The sequence below is a fragment of the Mesoplodon mirus genome (genome assembly GCF_964341445.2).
Source record: "Mesoplodon mirus genome assembly, chromosome: 17".
Classification (NCBI taxonomy): domain Eukaryota; kingdom Metazoa; phylum Chordata; class Mammalia; order Artiodactyla; family Ziphiidae; genus Mesoplodon; species Mesoplodon mirus.
The window spans coordinates 6,719,423-6,733,709 of record NC_138993.1 but is presented as its reverse complement, the minus strand read 5'-3'; the positions used below and the strand labels follow the sequence as shown (position 1 = coordinate 6,733,709).

At 52.1% G+C, this 14,287-nt stretch overlaps 1 protein-coding gene across 3 annotated transcripts in view; it reads left to right on the top strand.

The window, feature by feature from the left end:
- Positions 1 to 14,287, top strand: part of SLC7A1 (solute carrier family 7 member 1) — a 66,969-nt gene that overhangs the window by 32,015 nt on the left and 20,667 nt on the right. For 2 of the 3 annotated variants that reach the window (XR_014291706.1, XM_082601993.1), the window contains exon 2: positions 3,167 to 3,263. The exons of the other annotated variant lie outside the window; for it this stretch is intronic. The gene's annotated coding sequence lies outside the window, so the exon portion shown is untranslated. The remainder of the gene's footprint in view (positions 1 to 3,166; positions 3,264 to 14,287) is intronic. 3 annotated transcript variants of the gene reach the window in all.

The following is a 14,287-nucleotide window of genomic DNA, read 5'->3' as shown; positions in this document are numbered from 1 at the left end:
GCGACAACTGCTGAAGCCCGGGTGCCTAGAGCCCCTGCTCCGCAGCAAGAGAAGCCACCCCAATGAGAAGCCTGCGCACCACAACGAAGAGTAGCCCCCGCTCGCCACAACTAGAGAAAGCCCGCACACAGCAATGGAGACCCAACGCAGCCAAAAATAAAATAAATAAATAAGTAAAAATAAATAAGTAAGTAAGTAAATTAAAAAAAAGTTGTTGAGAACTCCACAGAACTTTTTGCTTATGTGGGTTGTATGTATCACACTACAAATTAAAATTCAGAGCAACTTAAAATATTTATGTATTAGTCCTGCAAAAAGTAACAGTAACAATAAACGATTTTACGTTAACAAGTAACATTTGTTATGGAAAACATTTTTATGGAAAACAACTAGTTTCCAAAACAAAAAAAGTTTAATACGAGTGGTGTTGTTTTCCATATTTACAAATCTCTTTAATGTTTAGCTTGATAGAAGGCCACTTGATTCTTATGTCTGATTATACATCATTCAGTTTTGATGTATTGTTTTAGCTGAAATACATAAAGAAAATGTGGCCACAGATCTGTACTTGGAAGAGGAAGAGTACTTTAGTAGCCTTTTCAGATGATTGTGGATATTTTTTGGTACCGCACAAAAACTCGACAGGTGGTAGCTGGTACCCCGTGGAGTCTGAAACCATATCCGTGAGCTTTCTGTACTCTGAAATGGGTCTGTTTTGTACTTTGAATCAACCTTTTACCCATATGTGATTCTGTTTCGGTGGATTAGTTTTACTGAATTATCCAGATCTAAATGTTGACAGATTTCATCGTATATGTTTTCTAAAAACACATTTGTTAATATCACCACCAAAGTCTTCAGAAAACTCTAAGTTTTGGGAAGCTGTCAACTGAGATCTTGGTGACAGATACCAGTTTTCCACAATTCTAGGTTTTTTTGCTTGAAAGCTCAAATTTTATCATTGGCAACAAGCATCGCCAGTTGTTTTCCTTCTGGATTCTGTTCCTTTCATTCCGGCGTTTTCTTCCTAAAATACAGATCCTATCATGGCTTTGGCAGCTGGACTCGATGACTTGGCCCCAGCCCCTAGCACTTTGACAGTTTCCAGCCTTGTTTCAAGCATCTACGTTAAAAAAAAAAAAAAAAAAAAAGTCTTTAAAACAACACAAATTTACTGGGTTGGCCAAAAAGTTCGTTCGGGATGTTCCGTAACATCTTACTTTTTGGCCAACCTAATATTGTTCTTCAGTTCTGCAGGTCAGAAGTCCAGAATAGGTCTCACTGGGCTCAAGTCCAGGTGTTGGGAGGGTGTGTTCCTTTCTTAGGGCTCTCTAGAGAATCCAGTTCCTTGCCTTTGTCGGCTTCTGGAGGCTGCCCGCCCCCTCCCCCATCCTTCAGGGACCCTAGGGATTACATCAGACCCACCCCGGGAACGTCTCATCCAAGGTCAGCTGATGAGCACCTTCGTTCCTTCTGCAACCTCCCTGTCGTGTAACCTAACGTAGTCACAAGTTCCCAGAGGTAGGATTTGGACATTTGGGGGGGTTGGGCGGCATTGTTCTGGCTGTCATATTCTAGCCTCTCCGTTTTTGTGTTCCGTTCCCGCTCACTGCGTGTAAGTTGGGTAACTTCATCCTCTGAAAAGCCCCAAATGGCAGAAACCTTTCCTGAGGCCTTCAGGTGGAGCCACCACTTTCTCTTCTGCCAAGACAGAGACTCACGTGCGAGTCAGCTCCCCCTTTGTGCCCAGCTCCCAGGAAGGATCTGTGTGTCCGTCTCCCCCTGGGCTGTGAACCTGGGCCTTAACTCATCTTCGTTTCTCTCACTGCCCTTGTGGTACTTGGCCCATGACAGACAAATGCCAGTATGTTGCTGGTTTTGGACATTTGATCGTGGGCTGTGTTTTAGAGGCCACTGAATGAATATTTGGTTTCTAACAAGTGATGTTACAGGTATGTGGGTGAGTGTCATCCGTAGGAGTTACCAAAGTACTTAGAGTCAAGTGTCATGTTAGCTCTTACAGCTCAGCATCAAATGGTTCGTGAGAAAAGTGTATATTTACGTAACGATAGAGCAGATGTGGCAAAATGTTAAATACTGGCAAATGTAGATAACAAGTGTGTAAATATGTGCGTTAACTTTTATGTAGGTTTGGACGTTTTCAAAGTAGGAAGTGGCAAAGACTGAAATATTAGCACAGAATGAATATACAAAAGCTGTTGGTGGGATGGAATGGTTGGCTGCAGCTGCTGGAAACCTGCTTTGCTGCATTGAAGTGATACAACTTGAGCTGTGGATGAGCATCTTCTCTTGAGCCTTTGGCTCAGCAATAATCCACATCGGGGTTCACATCAGGTGCAAAGTCATATGCAGGAAGCTTAGCTAAAGCACTCCAGCTCCTGGGTGGGTGAGTGCACGAGCCTGTGTAGAGTAGGAACGCTGCAGTTGGGAAAACAGAGGACTTTATATGCCACTCGTCCAGGAGGTTCTTCCTGGATGCCCCTGTGAGGAGTGACAGTCACCGCCTTCATTCCTTCCGGGACTGCAGGCTGCGCCCCCGGCACGTGGCGACAGAGCACGCCCCGCGTCAGAGCAGTCGGTGGCCCATGTGAAGTCACAGCAGGTGGCTGCTCAGTGCCAGCGAGGGTGGTGTACTACTGCTGTGTGGTCTGCACTGGTGCCCTGACGCTGGGTGCTAGTGCCAGCAAGGACAGAAGAGGGGCCGATCACACAGACTGGAGTCCCGCGTTTCCTGGAGGACGCAGCTGAGGCTTTGTGCCCCTGCTGACCTCGGTTCTCAATGCCAGCGTCAGGAGGGCGCTCGCTCCCCTGGCTGGCCCCTCGCAGGGCCGCGGAGCGTGCACAGCTCCACCTCGGTGTCCTGCATGTGTGGCCGTAGCCTGTCTGGAAGATGCTTTGCTGTCGTCCTTCCTTAGACGTGACCCCGCGTTTGTCGCGGTGGACCTCTGGTTGGGAGGCCGTCTGGTCTGGTGTCCCGTCTGCTCCCCAGCGCGGCTCCCCGCGCGCTGCTCTGTCCCCGTGGTGCGACCCCGTCTGCCTTCCTGATGCCGAGCTAAACGGAATCTTTCCTCCCTGCGATGGCCGCAGGCTTGGAGGTTCTGGGGTCAAAACAGATGGAGTCTAACGTCTCTTCCTCGCCTCCCAGGAGCCTGCAGCCCCGTCTCGTCCCTCCTGAGACGTCTTCGCTCCAGGACCCAGGGATCCTCAGGTGACAAGGTGACCGTCCTCACGTCATAGTCCAGGTACGGTCTGCCTGTCAGCACCCTGGCAGGGGAGTCTGCTCGTTTTTGCTGGAATGTTACTCAGTTAGGGCTTTTGCTGGCCGCTGGCCTTTTAAGTTAACTGATAACTAAGCCCTAAGTTGTCTTTTTATTTATTTATTTTTATTCATTTTGGACTGTGTTGGGTCTTCGTTTCTGTGCAAGGGCTTTCTCTAGTTGCAGCAAGCGGGGGCCACTCTTCATCGCCGTGCGCGGGCCCCTCACTATCTCTGCCTCTCTTGTTGTGGAGCACACGTTCCAGACGCGCAGGCTCAGTAGTTGTGGCTCATGGGCCCAGTTGCTCCGCAGCATGTGTGATCTTCCCGGACCAGGGCTCGAACCCGTGTCCCCTGCATCGGCAGGCAGACTCTCAACCACTGCGCCACCAGGGAAGCCCCCCTAAGTTGTCTTTTTAATGTCTCACTGCTGCGCCCATCCAGCTCTTCCGTCCCATCGACTCACCAGGAAAGGTTTGTCTTTTCACTCTAATGGGTTCTTGAATTCTTACCTGCACTTCTGCTTCGTACAGACCTCTTAACGTCTTGTGACAGCAAGGCCTTCGGTGCAGGGCTCCGTGGGGAGAGGATATCCCCTCACTCCGGGCGCCGCCTGGTCTGCAGCCCTTGGAGGGACTGTGCCCCGTGGGCGACCACAGAGCCTTGACCATGATGCACCCGCTCTGTGTCTGCCTTTGACTCTGGGAGACTTTGAGGTTTCTCAAGGTCAAGGGCCAGTTCCACTTTCCATTCTGCTCTCAAGCTTCTCGTCTTGCTCCTGTGCCTCTCCTCTGCTTGTCACTCTTGTCCTTAAGAATTCTCCCGTGGCTCGTTCTTGGGTTTAGGTGCTATGACGACCTGCTGTAGGTCGGTGTACTTCAGGCCAGTCCTTGGAGCCCTGGAGTCCTGGGCAGGGTGGGCACAGGAGCAGGCATGGAGGGCGGGGAGAGTCAAGGCCAGCCAGGGGGCTGCTTATCCCCTTGTCCCTTTAAATAAGAGCGGGTCCAGTTTCACCTGATGCTTATATTTGGGTTTGGCATAGGATGTAGTTTGGGGGAAAAGGATTCTACTATAAAAATGCCGGAAAGCTGTTGCTCTGCTTATTTTTTGATTGAGAAAACAGGTTCGCTGAGTATGGAGGCAGTCATTTTTGTCACTGTTTCGTTTATCACAAGGTGTTTTCAGCTGTGTGTGTGTGTGTAAGTGTAAAAGAACTGCACCTGACTACCCCCCCGCCCCGCCCTGCAATCTTCCAGTCGTTTGGGCCCATTCATGTTCGTTCTTCCGAGTATGGAGCCGTACTAAGAACGCACGCACGATCAGGATCAGCGGCCCTCTGAGTCCTGCATCAGGGGCTTGGTGGACGTGTAGCCGTGACCTTTGCCACATAGAGGCGCCTCTTGGGGACGGGCGGGGCTCCCCGGCTCCTCCTTCCGGAGAGGTCGATGCTCTGAGTGAGCACCTTGTTTACGAGGCTGTTGCAGCTTGTAAATGTCAGAAGCAAAGGTTCCTGGGCGCACTTCCCCAAATTGTCAGGTTAGGTCCATGTAGCAGGGAAGTGGGAGTGCGTCCCATCGTGAGCCTTGAGTAGCCTCGTCTCTCCTTCTGCTTTTCAGCACCTGTTTAGTAGAAGTGCTTAAATGAGAGTTGTTCACGCTGCATTCCCCCTCCCCTCTGCTGCTCAGCCTCTTCTAGAGCCTCTTCCTCTGTTACCTGGTACCCAGGCTGCAGGGAGCGTTCACATTTGAGTGAAGTGCCTCAGGTTGCTGGCTTCTTGGGTCGGCAGGGCCGTGATGAGGTGTCTGGGGAAGCCCTGGACGGTTCCTGGTGCTCCGGCAGGTCCTGAACCGTGTCTAAATCAGGGGACTTCACAGCCCACCGGCCACACCGTGACGGCACCCTTCCTGAGTGAAGAGACCAGGTGCCAGGTGGTGACGGAGGTGACGTGTCTCCGGAGGGCTCGGGTCTCTGCCGCCTGTTTGTGCTCTTTGGTTTGTTGTATTGTCTTCTCCTGCCAGGAGAGCAGGGAAGTTTGTTTTTACCCTACAGCACAGGGAAGGGAGAGGCATATAGTAGGTGTCCAGATAAATACTTGTTAGATGGATGGCTGGCTGGCTAATTTGGCTTTTTTCCAGGCTGCGAGCACCCTGAGAGCAGGGACAGCATATTGCTTATCTTTGTAGCTCCTGCAAAGTCCTAAAAGAGAGGCACAGGGTAGAAACACCATTTTTTTTAAGTGAAATAATAGCCATTTAATGTACTCCATTCTTCCAGAAAGAGGAAATTACTTTCAAATCATTCCGCCTTAACCAAGAAAAAATAGTTTCAGGTGAATTAAAGGTTAACTCCATCATTGAAGAAGAGAAAGTTAAAAGAAATGTTGGGCTCTGGTTTTTGGGTCCTTGAAGGTTTAAAGAGAAAGTGAATGCAGACTCACTTATTATCTCATGGCTGTTTGGACCATGGATTAGTCAGCTGTCACTGCACACACACCGCAGACTTAGGGGCCTAAAACATCTGTCTTCTCATGGTTTATCTGGCCGGGAGTCAGAGCATGGCTTAGCTAGCGAGGTGCTTGGAGCACCGCGAAGCTGCAGTCAAGCTGTGGACCAGGACTTGGTTCTCAGCTGAAGGCTCAACTTGGGGGTGGGATCTGTGTCCAAGCTTCCTTGGGTTGTTGGCCAAATCCATGTCCTCACGGTTTTGGGACTTAGGACCCCAGTCTCTTGCTGGCTGACTTGAAGGCCACATTGACTGCTGCTTGGGTTTTCCCAATGTGGCCACTCACTTCCTCAAGCTGGTAAGACAGAGCCTTAAATAATGTCACATAATTGTGGGGTGACAGCCCTCCCTTGTGCCAGGTTCTGCTGGTAGAAGCAAGCCCCAGCTCCCACCCCACTCCCCGCTCCCACCAGGGGGAGGGGGTCACGGGCCACCATAGACACTGTCCACTGCAGATCACCTTTCCTTGCCCCTGAGAGGAGGGATTAAAAGTACTCTCATCTGATATTCATTTTTGTGAAAAACTGTTTTGCTTCTTTCTTTCTTCCACAATGACCCATGACTTTACATCTATTAAAGGATCACAACTCTACAGGATCCATTTATTCTCCCAACCCACGTCGGTGTCCTTGTGCCCTCACTGACCCCGCTGGGCAGTGGGCAGCTCCAGAGAGCTCGGATGCACTTCAGGAGCGTTTCGGGTTAAACTGCTTTTTGTGAGCTGCTTTGGAACCCAGTGGTGGCTTTGTCCCATTGTTGGTATAGGAAAATGTGACCCTGAGTCTCAGGTGACTGATGCGACTGTGAACTTTTAGAAAGAAGGCAGGCGCCCTCTTCGTGGGTCTTTCTGGGCAGTGGGGCATGTAGAGAGCATTATTTGGGGCATAAGTTGCAACTTCTATTTTCAGCCTTTAAGAATTCCTTAAAAACGATAGAAGTCTGTGCTGTGTTTCCTCATTCTCTGATGATGTGGGTTCTAATTGTCATTAAGTGGGAACCAGAAGGGAGAATTTCAGGTAACTGCCATCTGGACATTGAACGTTGGCTTATGGCGAGGCCCTGGGGTCACGTTCGGGTGACATTCTGGAGGGACAGCCTGTCCTTAAGGTTATTGCACTGGAGCGTCCATTACAGCAGAGCTGGGGGCTCTGCCTGTGACATATGGGGTACACACGGTCCATCCGACGTGCAGGAAAACAGCCCCTTCACACTCAGCACTGCCGGCCAGCTCTGGTCTCGTGTCCAGCACTCTGGGCTGCTTCCTTCATCTCGGGCTCAGCCTAATCCTCTGGTCCACTCTCTCCTGGCCTTTGATCACTCGGTCCTGCATTCCGGTATTCACAGGCCCTTGTGCAACTGGCCGTTTGCTTCCGATGCCTGACAGTGACTTCAGCTAAACGGCATCACGTTCTCTGTAAGGGAGGCGTTCTGTTACCACCCACTGGACGTGTCCTCTAAGTGTGTGACATGAGAGAAAACCTTGTGGCAGGAAAGTGCTGGATGGAAGACAGGTGAGGTGGAGAGCCACGAGGGAGGCCGTGGTGTTTCTTTCAAATTGTAAATGCTTTTCTCTTGGGGGTGAGTGTCTGAAGTTCTGGCCACCAGTGAAAGCAGGTTGCCAGTACGCCAGCAAGACCCATCATAAAACATGCATTTCCTACTAGGGGTTATTCCTGCAGGGCACACCCCACCCCATGCAGATAATCCCCATGGTAACCAGGGTGTGGGTGCTGTGAATAGCTCAGGGCTCTGAGGGGAGAAAACAGGGACGGGGAACAAATGCTGGTACATATGAAAGAATATAGCATTTGCTTGCGCAAAGGGGCTTTATTAGTTGGATTAAAATATCCTGCTCAAAGGCGAATGTATCGATTTGCATCGATTTGCCACCCAAGTAAAGAAGGCCGTTACCCTTCTAGTCTGTCCTGCACAAGACCCGATCAGCCCTCCCGGTGTTATGTTGTTGATGCCCCTCCTCTGCACGAAACTTTTACATCTCGAGTGTGAATCCCTCAGCTGCCCACCCGTGACTTTCCTAGGTGCACGGCCCTGGCCTGTCCAGCTCCCCACACCCCGGCCCAGCCTCACCTGTGCAGTCTGGCCAGGGTCACCTGCGGCGCAGTGGGCCTGAGCTTCGTCTCCCAGGCAGGTCAGGGTGTGACCTGCTGAAAGGTGGGAGGTGAACCCTAAAATTCATGTATGTCCCGCACAGCGCATAGCACAGAAACACGGATCTACACGTTTCTCTCTCCCAGCTTTTGAACGACCTATGAACCACTTCGTTTTTCGTTTTACCTAAACCTGTGCTGCCTTCTGGTGAGGACGAAGTGATCTCGTGTGTGTGTGTCTGGCGGGGAGCTGGTGTCGTGTAGAGCAGTGCTGGTTTCCAGCGGACCCCAGCTCCCCAGGAGTCTCTTCTCCAGCTCAGTTTTGGGAAACTGTCCCTGATTTTTCACACCTTCTTTACTTTTGAACCAGTGCATTTTCTGGAAATTCCGAGTTTTTTCAGAGTTGCTTGTGACGGTGGGAAGACTGGGGGAAGGGAGGAAATTACAGGCGTTTGGGGATTAAGGTAGGCGCAGGCTTACGGGTAAATCAGTGCGCTGCCTGGGTGTGTTAGGGTTTGCTGGGCGAGTAACTGAGCACATGGAAGAATAACGGTCTGACTGCAGCGGAATTAGATCAGCCTGGCAGGAACCCCCTGCCTTGCTCTGGTTCCAGATGCCAGGTGTCCTGGGGCATTTTGAAAGAGGACGTTTCTAGAAGGAGCCACTGAAAACTCTAATTGACCTTTCAGGATGCCTTAATTAGAGGCCTAGAGAATTGAAGAGGCAATGTTCTGAGAGTTAGTCTGAGTCCTGTCTTAGGGGAAATGTATTTAAGACATTTCTTTTCCATTTGAGATTGGAGAGCCAGTTTGGTAACGGTCGTCAAGGCCCAGGTGAAGTGCCCACGGTTCACACGCGCACGACCTGATGAAGCTTCCCCGCTCAGGACCGGGCCCCTGTGGGGCTCAGGTTCGTGGACCCTGCACTGGAGGGCCGAGGTGACGAGTCTCCCCCTGGACCCTCCCCCCAGAGTTTGTACGTCGCTCGGTTTCACGTCGCTGTGAACCAGGGAGAGAACTTTGTTTTCTTTACATCCCGGAGAATGAGTCTGGCTAAGGCATGTGTCAGAGGAGCTCGGAGCTCCTGACAGAACACGCATTTCTGTTGTAACGTGTTTCTGCACACAAAACCGGGCATGTGTCCTGATAAAGCATGGCCTCCCTAGTGATGGAAATGCCGTCCAGAGACATACTCTCTAATCACATCCTGCTGGTTTTAGGAGGAAACGTTTCTAGATCGTATCTGGTTTTCATGGAGAAGCACTTGCTGGATCTTCCACCGGCTGCTGGGCTCTTGTCATTCTTGGATTTGGGTAAACAATGTTGGAAAGGTTGAGTGTGGTAAAGTAGGCAGCATTCACAGTGTCTGGCAAGGTGTCAGTTCATGACTGCCTTGTGACGGGAACGCAGAGCTGCCGGGGAGTGTGTGCCCCCTGCTTCTGTGAGGCGGAGGTGACGGGGAGATGCCGAGACTGGAAAAGGAAGAAGCAGTGCTGACTCAGCGTCGGAGGATTTTCTTCTCAGTTAGTCATCTAGTCCTCACGAGCTCCTGCACGGGCAGGACCGCAGGGCCACCCCATCTTTCAGATGTGGAAACTGAGGCCCCAGCCACGTGGACTAGTTGAACACAAGGAACCTGAGCCTCACGAAGGCCCTGGGCAGAGGGGACAGGGACTCCATTTGTCCCCACAGTGGAGCAGGGTGGGCTGGGGACGGGACACCCCCCATGACGGGAGGAGCTGCCGGGAACTATTTCAGGGCTTCATAGACCAGACTGTGTCGCTTGGGTCAGATTTTAACCCAACTAGCATCTTCTTGCCTGTGTATTCATTTAGAGAAACAGAACCGGACTCCTTGGTGAATCAGACCTTTAAATATCCAGCTAATAGGATCTCCTGTGAGGGACAGACCTCGTTAGTCGTTGACGGTCACGCCGAGGGTGTGGCCTAAGATGAGGGACAGAAAGACAGCCTGTGTCCTGTTAGTTTCCTGAATTTAAGTCAGCGATAGTACTGAGTGTGTGCTGTGGGCACTCTGCGTGTTAATGGTCCCGTAAGCACTGCCGGGTGCCTCCTGCGTGCTGGGCGGGACAGAGGGTGACTAGATGGGGCCCTGCAGGTGGGACGTGTGGATGCTCAGCCCCACAGTGGGGCTGCTCCCCCTGGCCATTAGCTATGCCATCTGCCCCCCTTCTTTCTTACACAGCCTCTCTCCCCGCCAGCACACCCCCAGGACCCAGGAGATCCTAATTCAGGGAACAGCTCAAGGCTCTGGAGGCAGTAAGATGTGGGTCTGAGCCCCGACTCCATCTTTGATTGGCTTGCCTGCCCTCCACCAGGTGACCTGGGAGAACTGCACAGAAGCCACCTGATCTGTGGTGGGCCGGCATCGTTAGTTTAAAAACTGTCCCCACGGGACTCTGATGTACAGCCAGGGTTGGGAATGACTGAGTTCTAGTCTGCCTGGGTCCCCTTATTTCCAGAATGCAAAGCATTGCCTGCTGGATATGGTGATGTGAGAATTAAATAAAATCATTTATGGAGAGGATCTTCCCTTTGGCTGGTGCCCCCAAAAGTTAGTTGTTACTGTTGTGTTTTGCTTTACGAAGTAACACATCTCACTGCCATAGATAACATGGCAAATATAGAAAAGAAGAAAGCAATGCACGATCTGGAAGACAGTCTCAGTTAATATCTTGGTATTTACACCCCACCTCCACTTAACCCTCATCGGGATCACATCGTGTAGTTTTTAATTTGACGTTCTCCCACGGTACTAGAACTGCTGAAAACACTTCACTGTCTGCACCCCGTCTGGTAGCAGATTTGCCCCTGGACGATCTCGCTCTAGGTCCCGAGCTGGTGCCACATCCTCGCTCTCAGCCTGGGATTGTTTGCTTGGGCCTCTGCAAGGCGTGATCGTGGGTGATGGCACCGCTTCGGCCCCTGAGCCACACGGGGTTCCCTGCCCCTCAGTGGCTTGGTGCCTGGACCCCAGGGGGCGCTGTGCCCGTGGTCAGCAGTTCCAGTTCCCTGTGGCATCCCTGCATTGGAATCTGCCCCTGGAAGCTGCTCTGCGGGGTGGGTGCGTGCCTGAGCTGGACCCCAGGGCCGCCCTCCTGGGCCTGGTGGCTGGGAGTTAGGGCTGAGATGCAGAACATACCTGCCATTGTTTACGGGACCGCAGAGGCCTCTGGCGCTTCCTGCAGTTAGTTGTGTTGAATCGGTAGGAAGGGTCAGCCCGGGGTAGGGGTCCTGGGGGCTGGCTTTCTGGTAAGGCCGAGGATGGTGGGCCTTGTGCCCCCCGTGCTGGTGGAGACCACATTACCTATTGGTTGTGGATTTCAGCCAAGCACAAAGTGTCTTCACTGGAAGCAGAGACAGGCCCAGGTGCCTTGCGGGCTTTAGGCCTCTGTCCTTGCTGGGTGGAGTGGACCTTTTCTTCCCCGTGGAGGTGGTGGTCTTTGAGACGGACTGTTACGCCTGGTCCCACACCCCTCTTCAGGAGCCCCGTCACCCCTCGGCCCGGCCCTGACTCTGCTTCCTGGGCTGGGACCGGGTTTATGCTTTTCCCCTAAACCTGGCCGTGTCAGCACAGGGCATCTTAACAGCTGTGAGATCTGCAAATTTTGGAGGAATTCAGTTTTATCCTCAGCATCTCCGTGCTGCCTGGGGTCAGACAAATGTAGATCTTGAGGGACTTTAAGAGAGAATCTGGATCATGAAGTCACATCTCACTGGAGGCAGACAGGCTCCTGCTGCCCAGTGAGGACGTCGGGGTGTGAGCCGGCCCCTGTCGCCCACGGCAGGCCTTCCCCGCTGTGTTGTCCCCCCCACCCACCCCTGTGCTTTTAGTTCCCTTCCTTCCCTCCTTCCACGTGCCCACACGTTGGGTCTTCATCTGCATCAGCCAGTCCCCTCCACACCACACTTTTTGTTTTTGTTTTTGTTTTTTTTTGCGGTACGCAGGCCTCTCACTGTTGTGGCCTCTCCCGTTGCGGAGCACAGGCTCCGGACGCGCAGGCTCAGCGGCCACGGCTCACGGGCCCAGCCGCTCCGCGGCATGTGGGATCTTCCCGGACCGGGGCACGAACCCGCGTCTCCTGCATCGGCAGGCGGACTCTCAACCACTGCGCCACCAGGGAAGCCCTTACACAGTTGTTTTTTTTAACTTTAAGCTCTTGCACCTGGTCATCCTGACATCTGGGGGATGTGAAGCTGGCTTGGAGAAGAACTTCCTTCAACTCAGATTCTGTTCCTTGCTGTGCGTCTCCGTTCCCACAATGGCCCACATCCCGAAATGCTCTTATGTTTGGGCCCCTTGGACCACATCTAGTTGAGGGCCCTGTCGTGGGCCCTCTGTTCCCGTCCTTGTGAAACTTGCATGTGCTCTAGAGCCTTGGGGGCTCCTGGGGGGAGTCCCCCACGTGGCCGTAGGAGAGCTGAAGTGAGTTTGCTGACCCGTCTGCCCCGCGGTCTGTGTGTCCCGCAGGTGAGCGCCCTAGCAAGGACCTACTTTCTCTAGCCCGGGACACGTGTGGACCACAGTGCATCATTCTCCCGCAGGAATGGCAGAGTTTACTCTAGGTGGCTCCCATGTCTGGGACCGTTGTAAAGATCGCTTAAAGGAAAAGCACAAGTATGGGCAATAAAATTTCAACATTAAGACTTTCCCCAAAGGATTTATGACCTCAGTGTCTACTGCAGCCTACGTCTGACCTCTTCCCCTCCCTCCCATGAGCCATTAAGCGGACTTTTTCAGTGATGGGACTATCATGACATTTGAGAGTAAAAAAAAAAAAAAATCTCACATTTGCCCACCTTTGTCAGACACCTTGAAAACAGCATCTTTATCTCTGCAATCTGGACCCATTGGATCATTTTGCTCCTATTGTTATATAGTGATTACTAGAATAAAACTTGGAGTTAGAAATTCTATGGGAAAGGGGCAGATTGTCTTTGCTTTTCTGAGAGTATAACACATAAGGTAAGGGCTCTTTAATAATAAATGAATCGGGAGTAAGACAGATCTGAGGCTCTTGCTATTACAGGATTTCTGTCAAAAACTGAAATGAAAGTGTAGGTGTCGACTGTTGCACAAATTCCTCCCCACATGAGAGGCTAACATAATTTCCAGATAATCCTTTCAAAGTATTTGGCGACTGTCTGCGTAAATCCCAGCAGCAGGAAGTCCTCATGACCCTGACGTTGCTGGTGTTGGCGTGGTTAGATGGGTTTTACATGGAGAAGTTTCATTTGGTCTCACTGCTGGCTGAGTGCCCACCTTAGGAGTCCAGGCGTGAATGTGAGTCGCGCCGTAATGTGTACAAAATGCCGCCAGGCGATGCCACCCGGAGAACAGTTTTTGCATGACTCCCAAGGAGACAGAAAGGACATTTCTTTAAAATAAACCCGAACAAGGTTAGCGAGCATCTCATTTTCTCCTACCCTGGAAAGTAGAAACAGACAGCGCACTCGTATTTTCCGCATTCTCAGCGCTAGGCCTCAGCAGCTGCGTTTCTGTCCCAGTGGCTTCCAAAGAAGTTGGGTTTGCCCTTTCCCCAGACAGCAGGGAGCACCGAGGAAGTAACCAAGGTGAAACTAACGGGCCCTCCTGGGCTCCCGTCCACTGGCACCCGGAGCGCTTCCCTCCGGCTCCTGTGAGGGAGGAACAGCCCAGGACCCTTCGTGAGAAACGGGGGCGCTGTGTCCCTGCTTAGAAGAAGTCCGCTGCCTCCCTGGAGTCTCGGTTTGTGGTCTCAACCAAGAAGTCCCTTTCACATATGGTTGAAAACCTGTGTCTAAAATCTGTATCTAAATTTACACAATTCGATGCCCCGCCCCCTTTATTTTGAAGATGGCGCGGGGGCCCCCAGCGTTGGTCAGTGGGTTCTTGGAGAGGGTTTCCGCCTGTGCCGGTGATACCACCCAGGGGCGTGTGGCACATGCACCGCAGCTGCGCATCCAGGGAGGTCATTCCGGCCTAAAGTGAGGTCACCGGGCTCTCAGGACAGTGTCCCCAGGCTCCAGTGTGCCCCTGGCCAGGCGTCCCAGTCGGGTCACTCGGCAGCTCCTGCTTCTGCTCCAGACGGCAGCACATCTGAGAAAGGCGTGTGCACTGTGGACCCAGCCCTTCCAAAGAGCCCAGGGCACAGTGTGTCTGGCCTTCCAGAGGAAGGCAGGTGCCTCCTGGGCCCTGGGGTTACTTTACTCTGTGAAGCTGAGGAAAGAAAACGCTGTTTAACTGCATTGTCTTTGCTTTGCACTTGGTTTTGGGGAGAGAATCCGTCTGTCATGAACCAACAACGACCTCTAGGAGGGGACGCGAGCAGGTCAGCCCTCTCGCTAAACGTCAGTCCTGTTCACCAGCCAAGCTAGAAACAGTGCCAGTAACCGGGAGCT